Raw genomic sequence first — 8,045 nt, 5'->3', positions numbered from 1 at the left:
CCCTGTCCAGGGGCTGTCCTGGCCTTGCAGCAAATGATCTTGGGTAGGTTCTCGACCTACTGTCACCCTAATCAAGATGAAAGAATTTCAGAAGCTGAATGAATGAATGAAATAATTAATTAATTTATTAATTGCTTAGGGGTGGCACAGTGCCGCAGCAGGTGTCGCAGTCACACAGCTCGAGGGACCTGAAAGTCCTGCTCCGGCTGACTGTCTGTGAGGAGTGTGGTGTGTTCTCCCTGTGTCTGCATGGGTTTCCTCCAGGTGACTGTCTGTGAGGAGCGTGGTGTGTTCTCCCTGTGTCTGCATGGGTTTCCTCCGGGTGACTGTCTGTGAGGAGCGTGGTGTGTTCTCCCTGTGTCTGCATGGGTTTCCTCCGGGTGACTGTCTGTGAGGAGTGTGGTGTGTTCTCCCTGTGTCTGCATGGGTTTCCTCCGGGTGACTGTCTGTGAGGAGTGTGGTGTGTTCTCTCTGTGTCTGCGTGGGTTTCCTCCGGGTGACTGTCTGTGAGGAGCGTGGTGTGTTCTCCCTGTGTCTGCATGGGTTTCCTCCGGGTGACTGTCTGTGAGGAGTGTGGTGTGTTCTCCCTGTGTCTGCGTGGGTTTCCTCCTTGCCTTAACACTCACTAAATAAGAGCTGCATCTAATACCTCTGGGATGAGCAGAAGTCATATATGTGGGGGCGTTATAGTGGGGTGAAAAGTGGGACTGAGTTACCAGGGCTCCAAGTGGGAGGGGGACCCTTGAGGAATTTTATTTTCCTTTAAATATTAATATAATTTAAATATCACAATAAATGTTCCTAACTAATGTAAATGTAATGTTTTGGGTGTGTCCGAGCCTACAAATAGTGTCTGAGGACAGGCACCCACACCCTTGGGCACTGCTTGTGCATAAGGCCCAGAATCCTCCGGGTGACTGTCTTTGAGAAGTGTGGTGTGTTCTCCTTGTGTCCGCGTGGGTTTCCTACGGGTGACTGTCTTTGAGGAGTGTGGTGTGTTCTCTCTGTGTCTGCATGGGTTTCCTCCGGGTGACTGTCTGTGAGGAGTGTGGTGTGTTCTCCCTGTGGGTTTCCTCCTGGTGACTGTCTTTGAGGAGTGTGATGTGTTCTCTCTGTGTTTGTATGGGTTTCCTCCGGGTGACTGTCTGTGAGGAGTGTGGTGTGTTCTCCCTGTGTCTGTGTGGGTTTCCTCCGGGTGACTGTCTGTGAGGAGTGTGGTGTGTTCTCCCCGTGTCTGCGTGGGTTTCCTCCGGGTGACTGTCTGTGAGGAGTGTGGTGTGTTCTCCCCGTGTCTGCGTGGGTTTCCTCCGGGTGACTGTCTGTGAGGAGTGTGGTGTGTTCTCCCCGTGTCTGCGTGGGTTTCCTCCGGGTGACTGTCTGTGAGGAGTGTGGTGTGTTCTCCCTCTGTCTGCGTGGGAACTGGATAAGAGGTTACAGACAATGAATAAATGTGTGCAAATGTCATAACAAAATTGAAAATGAAATGAAATAACTTCATTTGCAATTTAATTTTTCACTTGAGCATGTGTCAGCACTGACAAAATTAAAAATAAAAAATAAAAAGCTTTTTATCATTTCATTTTCAAAACTATGCTGGTATTTCATGGTCAAATTTAGAATGAAAAATTTAACGAGGAAAAGAAAATTCAAAAATTCTTCGTGGACTGGATAAAAAGAGTCAAAATGAAAATAAAATAAGTATTTAGCTTCTCATTTTAATTTTAATTTTGTCCTATTTGTTGAAGACTGCAATTGAAAATGAAAAGTTAAATACTTATTTCATTTTCATTTTCATTTTGACTCTTTTTATCCAGTCCATGAAGAATATTTCTCGCTCTTTTTCTCGTTAAACTTTTCATTTTAAATTTGACCATGAAATACCAGCATTGTTTTGAAAATGAAATGACAAAAAGCTTTTAATTTTCTCAGTGCTGACACATGCTCGAGTGAAAAGTGAAATTGCAAATGGGGTTATTTCATTTCATTTTCAATTTTGTTCAATTTATGCACATGTTTGGAAAAAAAATGGTAAAACTCTATTTGCATTTTCATTATACTGTTTCGATTTTCAATTTTAATTCTGGCAGGATGTTTTTACTTCTCCACTCTACAACAAAACTGAAACAGTGCAGTCATTTATGTAGTTACCAAAGTTTGCCACAAGGTGTTAGCAAGAGATCAGTAACATTGCTAATATTTTATGAAAAAGTGACAATGCACCTAAATGTCCTCCTTGGTTCCCTGTGATGGTCATTTAAAGAACCAGAGGTTACTTCTTGGACAGAAAAACCCTTTCTGTAACTGAGGTGAGTTCCAATGAACAGCATTGGGTTGCCAGTTATATTCCCAGAACCGTTCAAGAAAATATCATCCATGACTGAAGTGCCCTGGAGCAAGGCGCCTAACCCCCAAACAGCTCTTAGAAGTCAAGGTGGTTGGCAGCCTGCTGCTCTGGTTGTGTGTGTTCACTACACCTAGTGTGTTTGAAGAATTACTCAACAGTGTGTCTTTGTGTGTTCACTTCCACGGATGAGTTAAAGGAAGAGAAGCAACTTCCCTGAGGGGATTAATAAAGTGTCTCTTCTGTTTCTTCTTCTCAATATATAAATACAATTTTTTCACTACAAATATATATAGAATTTTTTTCATTTTTGTCACTGCCACAGAGCTCCAGGAGTCCAGAATCTCAGGGTTCAGTTCCCATCTCGGGGGCTGCCTTTGAGGAGTTTGGAGTGTTCTACGTTTGTCTGCATGAGCTTCTTCCGGGTGCCCTGGGTTCCTCCCACAGTCAAAAAAAAAAAAAAAACATGTTGGTAGGTGGACTGGCTGTGTGAAACTGTCCACAGGTGTGTGTTAGTGTGTGACAGCGACTGGGTGAGTGTGTGAAATTGCCCACAGGTGTGAGTGTGTGATGCTCTGTGATGGACTGGGGCCCTGTCCGGGGTGTACCAGCCTTGGTTTCTTTACCCACTGTGACCCTGATTAGGATGAAGCGGTTTCAGAAAACGAATGAATGAAGTCTCTCTAGTACAAATGCAACCTGATGATCTTGTATCCAGTTGTGGGCTCTACACTGCTCTTGAACTTTTCCTGTTGTTTGGTCTCTCTAGGGTGTAGTTCCTGTCTTAATCTGGGACAGATACTGTTTATACTAGAGCATAAATGTTTATCTTTTTGGAAGTTTAAAGGCAGCAAGGACACAACTGGCAAGAGCATATACAAACGCAAAGGGCAAGCGGGTGAGAGAGGGAGAGAGAGAGAGAGAGAGATTGTCTCTTTGGGGGGGGGCTATATTTATTTTGTTTATGTTTTTCTTCAAATTATGTAAAAACATTCATGAGTCTGAATCATTATTAATAGTGCAACAACAACAACAACAACAACAATAATAATAATAATAATAATAATATTTGTTATTATTAAGCAGAACGGTGGTGCAGCAGGTAGTGTCCCAGTCACACAGCTCCAGGGACCTGGAGGTTGTGGGTTCGATTCCTGCTCCGGGTGACTGTCTGTGAGGAGTGTTGTGTGTTCTCCCTGTGTCCGCATGGGTTTTCTCCGGGTGACTGTCTGTGAAGAGTGTGGTGTGTTCTCCCTGTGTCTGCGTAGGTTTCCTCCAGGTGACTGTCTGTGAAGAGTGTGGTGTGTTCTCCCTGTGTCTGTATGGGTTTCCTCCGGGTGACTGTCTGTGAAGAGTGTGGTGTGTACTCCCTGTGTCCATGTGGGTTTCCTCCGGGTGACTGTCTGTAAAGAGTGTGGTGTGTTCTCCCTGTGTCTGTATGGGTTTCCTCTGGGTGCTCCGGTTTCTTCCCACAGTCCAAAAACACGTTAGTAGGTTGATTGGCGACTCAAAAGTGTCTGTAGGTGTGAGTGAATGTGTGTGTGTGTGTTGCCCTGTGAAGGACTGGCGCCCCCTCCAGGGTGTATTCCCACCTTGCGCCCAATGATTTCAGGTAGGCTCTGGACCCACCGTAACCCTGAACTGGATAAGCGCTTACAGATAATGAATGAATGAATTATTATTATTATTATTATTATTATTATTATTATTATTATTATTATTATTATTAATTGTACAAGGAAAGTTTTACAGACAACTGGAGTATGTTAAAAAAATCTGGTTTATTTATTTATTGTTAATCCTTGTGGTTCATGTCTACCATCTCAGTCATGTTTATTTTCTCTTTTCCCAGAGACTTGGTGTTTGCCATGAGATCTGTTCAAAACGTCTTATAATAATAATGTCTGAGCTCATCTAAGGACCAGTGACTTGAGAGTTCACATACTAACAGCTCAGAGTTGAGGTTTTAATTTGGTCAGGGCTTTATATAACTTTTGAAAAACAGACTATATTTAAACTCATCAAACTGCGATCAATAAAAATGTTAGTTTCACAGATTAAGATCTGAATTAGCATTTTCAGCTGTGCTATTTTTGTCTTCTTCAAATGTCAGGAGCCATTTCAATGCAGGCACAAAGGAAACGTGTGTGCATTGCCTAATACCAAGGGGGGCATGCCTATATGAAAAAAAATATATTAAAAAGATAGCGAGTACAAAAACAGGATCTGCCTTTTACCTTGTTCTTGTGTTTAACTAACCCTTGGGAATGCAGTGACAGATGGTGTTAATAGACAACTGTTCATCAAACTATTCCCAGGGCTAGGATTCAACAGATTTAAGGTTTTAATGCAGTGCTGTCTTAGGGACTAAAGGTCACTGGTGTTGATATATATTTTTCGGCTTTGCCCCTTAACACACAGTGAATTCTGTGCAAATAAACAGAATCACTCATTGACGCACATTGTTTCTAAAGGCTTCATTTATTTATTTATGCATCCTTGGCCTGGTGGCAAACCTGGATGCTCTTTTTTCACAGGCATGACTGTGTCATCCGTTGTTTTGAACATTTCACAACATTGCCAGTCATAAATTGCTCCTGTCCAAACTTTTTTCAAAAAGGCTGCAAGCATCACTTCCAGTATGTGCATACATTTACAAAACACTGAAGAAGATGCAGTAAAGCACTAAATACCTGGTGTTGGTAATACGTTTGATTAAATACATATTAGTGTGGATTTACAAATCACTGCTTTCTGTTTTTGTTGTTCATTTTTAATATATATTTTATACTGTCTCAAAAAACACACGTTGGTAAGTGGATTGGCGACTCAAAAGTGTCCGTAGGTGTGAGTGAATGTCGCTCTGTGAAGGACTGGCGCCCCCTCCAGGGTGTGTTCCTGCCTTGTGCTCAGTGATTCCAGGTAGGCTCTGGACCCACCGCGACCCTGAACTGGATAAGTGCTTAAAGATAATGAATGAATGAATATATGAATATATATGTGAATTAATGTACAATTAATTTAAGTTCTATTAAAGAGCATAATTTATGATATTGAAAAATAATAATTGGGAACAAGGGCGGCACAGTGGCGCAGCAGGTAGTGTCGTAGTCACACAGCTCCAGGTCACTACAGCTGTAGGTTGTGGGTTTGATTCCTGCTCCGTGTGACTGTCTGTGAGGAGTGTGGTGTGTTCTCTCTGTGTCTGCGTGGGTTTCCTCCAGGTTACTGTCTGTGAGGAGTGTGTTGTGTTCTCCCTGTGTCTGCGTGGGTTTCCTCCGGGTGACTGTCTGTGAGGAGTGTGTTGTGTTCTCCCTGTGTCTGCGTGGGTTTCCTCCGGGTGACTGTCTGTGAGGAGTGTGTTGTGTTCTCCCTGTGTCTGCGTGGGTTTCCTCCGGGTGACTGTCTGTGAGGAGTGTGTTGTGTTCTCCCTGTGTCTGCGTGGGTTTCCTCCGGGTGCTCCGGTTTCCTCCCACAGTCCAAAAACACACGTTCGTAGGTGGATTGGTGACTCAAAAGTGTCCGTAGGTGTGAGTGTGTGAGTGAATGTGTGTGTGTGTGTGTCTGTGTTGTCCTATGAAGGACTGGCGCCCCCTCCAGGGTGTATTCCCGCCTTGCACCCAATGATTCCAGGTAGGCTCTGGACCCACCGTGACCCTGAACTGGATAAGCACTTACAGATAATGAATGAATGGATGAATTGGGAACAAAATAATGAATGGTACTGGCATGAGATATTTTTGAACCAAAATCATGATAACCTTCAAAGTAACATTATCACAGCTGGCCAGGCCGCTTCCACTATGAAAAAGCTCCGTTCTCAAGAACTGGACAGGAAGCATTTGTTTGAAAAAGTTTTAAGTGTCTTGCAGTATGTTCCCATTCCACTGTTGTGCCGATTGTGCAGAAAAAAAACTTAATTTATTTTTTTCATGGAGAATCCTTAAGCAGCCTCCTGAGCTCTTTGTAGAATGAGCATGACGGGAAGGCAGTCCCACCATGCATACGACTGTTTTGATAATACAGCTTTATGCACACTTAACATGGAGTGCATACCCTCACCACTATAAACATGAAATTCTCCAGAACTCATGACACACATGCAGACATGACATAGGCCAACACTCTTTCCTTCAGCAGTGTGTTTATAAGCAGTCTTTCACTCTACACATTTACTATAACATTCAGAGACATTTAAACAAAACATAGCTCATGGCTTAGTTTTTTTCAAGAAAATAGGAAACAAAGTTCATTCTCACTTCAATGCAAACGAATGTTCATAAATAATGATAATTTTACACATTTGACATTTACTGTGATACACGGTGGCGCAGCAGGTAGGTGTCGCAGTCACTCAGCTCCAGGGACCTGGAGGTTGTGGGTTCCATTCCCGCTCCGGGTGACTGTCTGTGAGGAGTTTGGTGTGTTCTCCCTGTGTCTGTGTGGGTTTCCTCCGGGTGACTGTCTGTGAGGAGTGTGGTGTGTTCTCCCTGTGTCTGCGTGGGTTTCCTCCGGGTGACTGTCTGTGAGGAGTGTGGTATGTTCTCCCTGTGTCTGCGTGGGTTTCCTCCGGGTGACTGTCTGTGAGGAGTGTGTTGTGTTCTCCCTGTGTCTGCGTGGGTTTCCTCCGGGTGCTCCGGTTTCCTCCCACAGTCCAAAAACACACATTGGTAGGTGGATTGGCGACTCCAAAAGTGTCAGTAGTTGTGAGTGTGTGAGTGTGTGTTGCCCTGTGAAGGACTGGGTGTATTCCAGGTAGGTTTGCGCCCAGTGATTCCAGGTAGGCTCTGGACCCACCGTGACCCTAAACTGGATAAGGGTTACAGATAATGAATGAATGAATGAGTAAATAAACCCTAGGCCTGCTCCTTTAAGTCAATAATATTAATATTTACTTAAGTACTCAATGGGAAATAAATTAAATAAAATATTTCACCTTGAAACTGCAGCTTCAAAATGATTTTTGATGCTCCACTGACCTGTAATAGAGCCTCTGTTTTATTGCTACTCTGGGCTCAGCACTACAGAAACAGTACTATGTATCTTTTGGTGGAGGGTAGGAAACTGGATAAGCAGTTAAAGACAGTGAATGGATGAATGAAAAAGCTTTCAGCTAAATACTTTGCAAAAACAGATGTCTTCAAGTGCAATGAAAGATTTGGAAACAGATTCAGATTTTCAAATTTGCAAAGCTGATAAACACACATCACTTAAAGAACACAACCTGCAACCTGTGCACAAAACAGGGTTCAAGGCAGTAAAGCAAATACTCATTAACCTTAATGGCAGTTTTCTAGAAGAGTCTGTTTACATTGATGATCTGAAATTTCAAGGATCATAGCAATGAACCAGCTCTGCATTTAAACCCCATTAGATTCACAGCACACTGAGAGAGAGGGAGAAAGGTCTTAAGCTGTGTGAAGAGGGGGCGGGGAGTTCAAGCACATCTCTTGTTTCCTCACACAGTCCAAAAACACATGTTGGTGGATTGGCTGCTCAATATTGTCCATAGGTGTGAGTGTGTGATGGAGTGCTCTCCCCCTGCACATTTTTAAGAGTCTCAATTCAGTTCTGCTTGTCATTCTGATGTAAAATCAGACAATGGTGATGGAGGTAATGTATTTGGGGAAAGAAAAAAGGCACATATTTTGTCCCTGGCACCCAATATAACACTCTCAGGTAGCGTCTTGACCTTTTGCATGTT

Source organism: Hoplias malabaricus, chromosome 4 (assembly GCF_029633855.1).
Source record: "Hoplias malabaricus isolate fHopMal1 chromosome 4, fHopMal1.hap1, whole genome shotgun sequence".
NCBI lineage: Eukaryota > Metazoa > Chordata > Actinopteri > Characiformes > Erythrinidae > Hoplias > Hoplias malabaricus.
The sequence above is the reverse complement of the archived record's forward strand: the minus strand, read 5'-3'. Positions refer to the sequence as shown.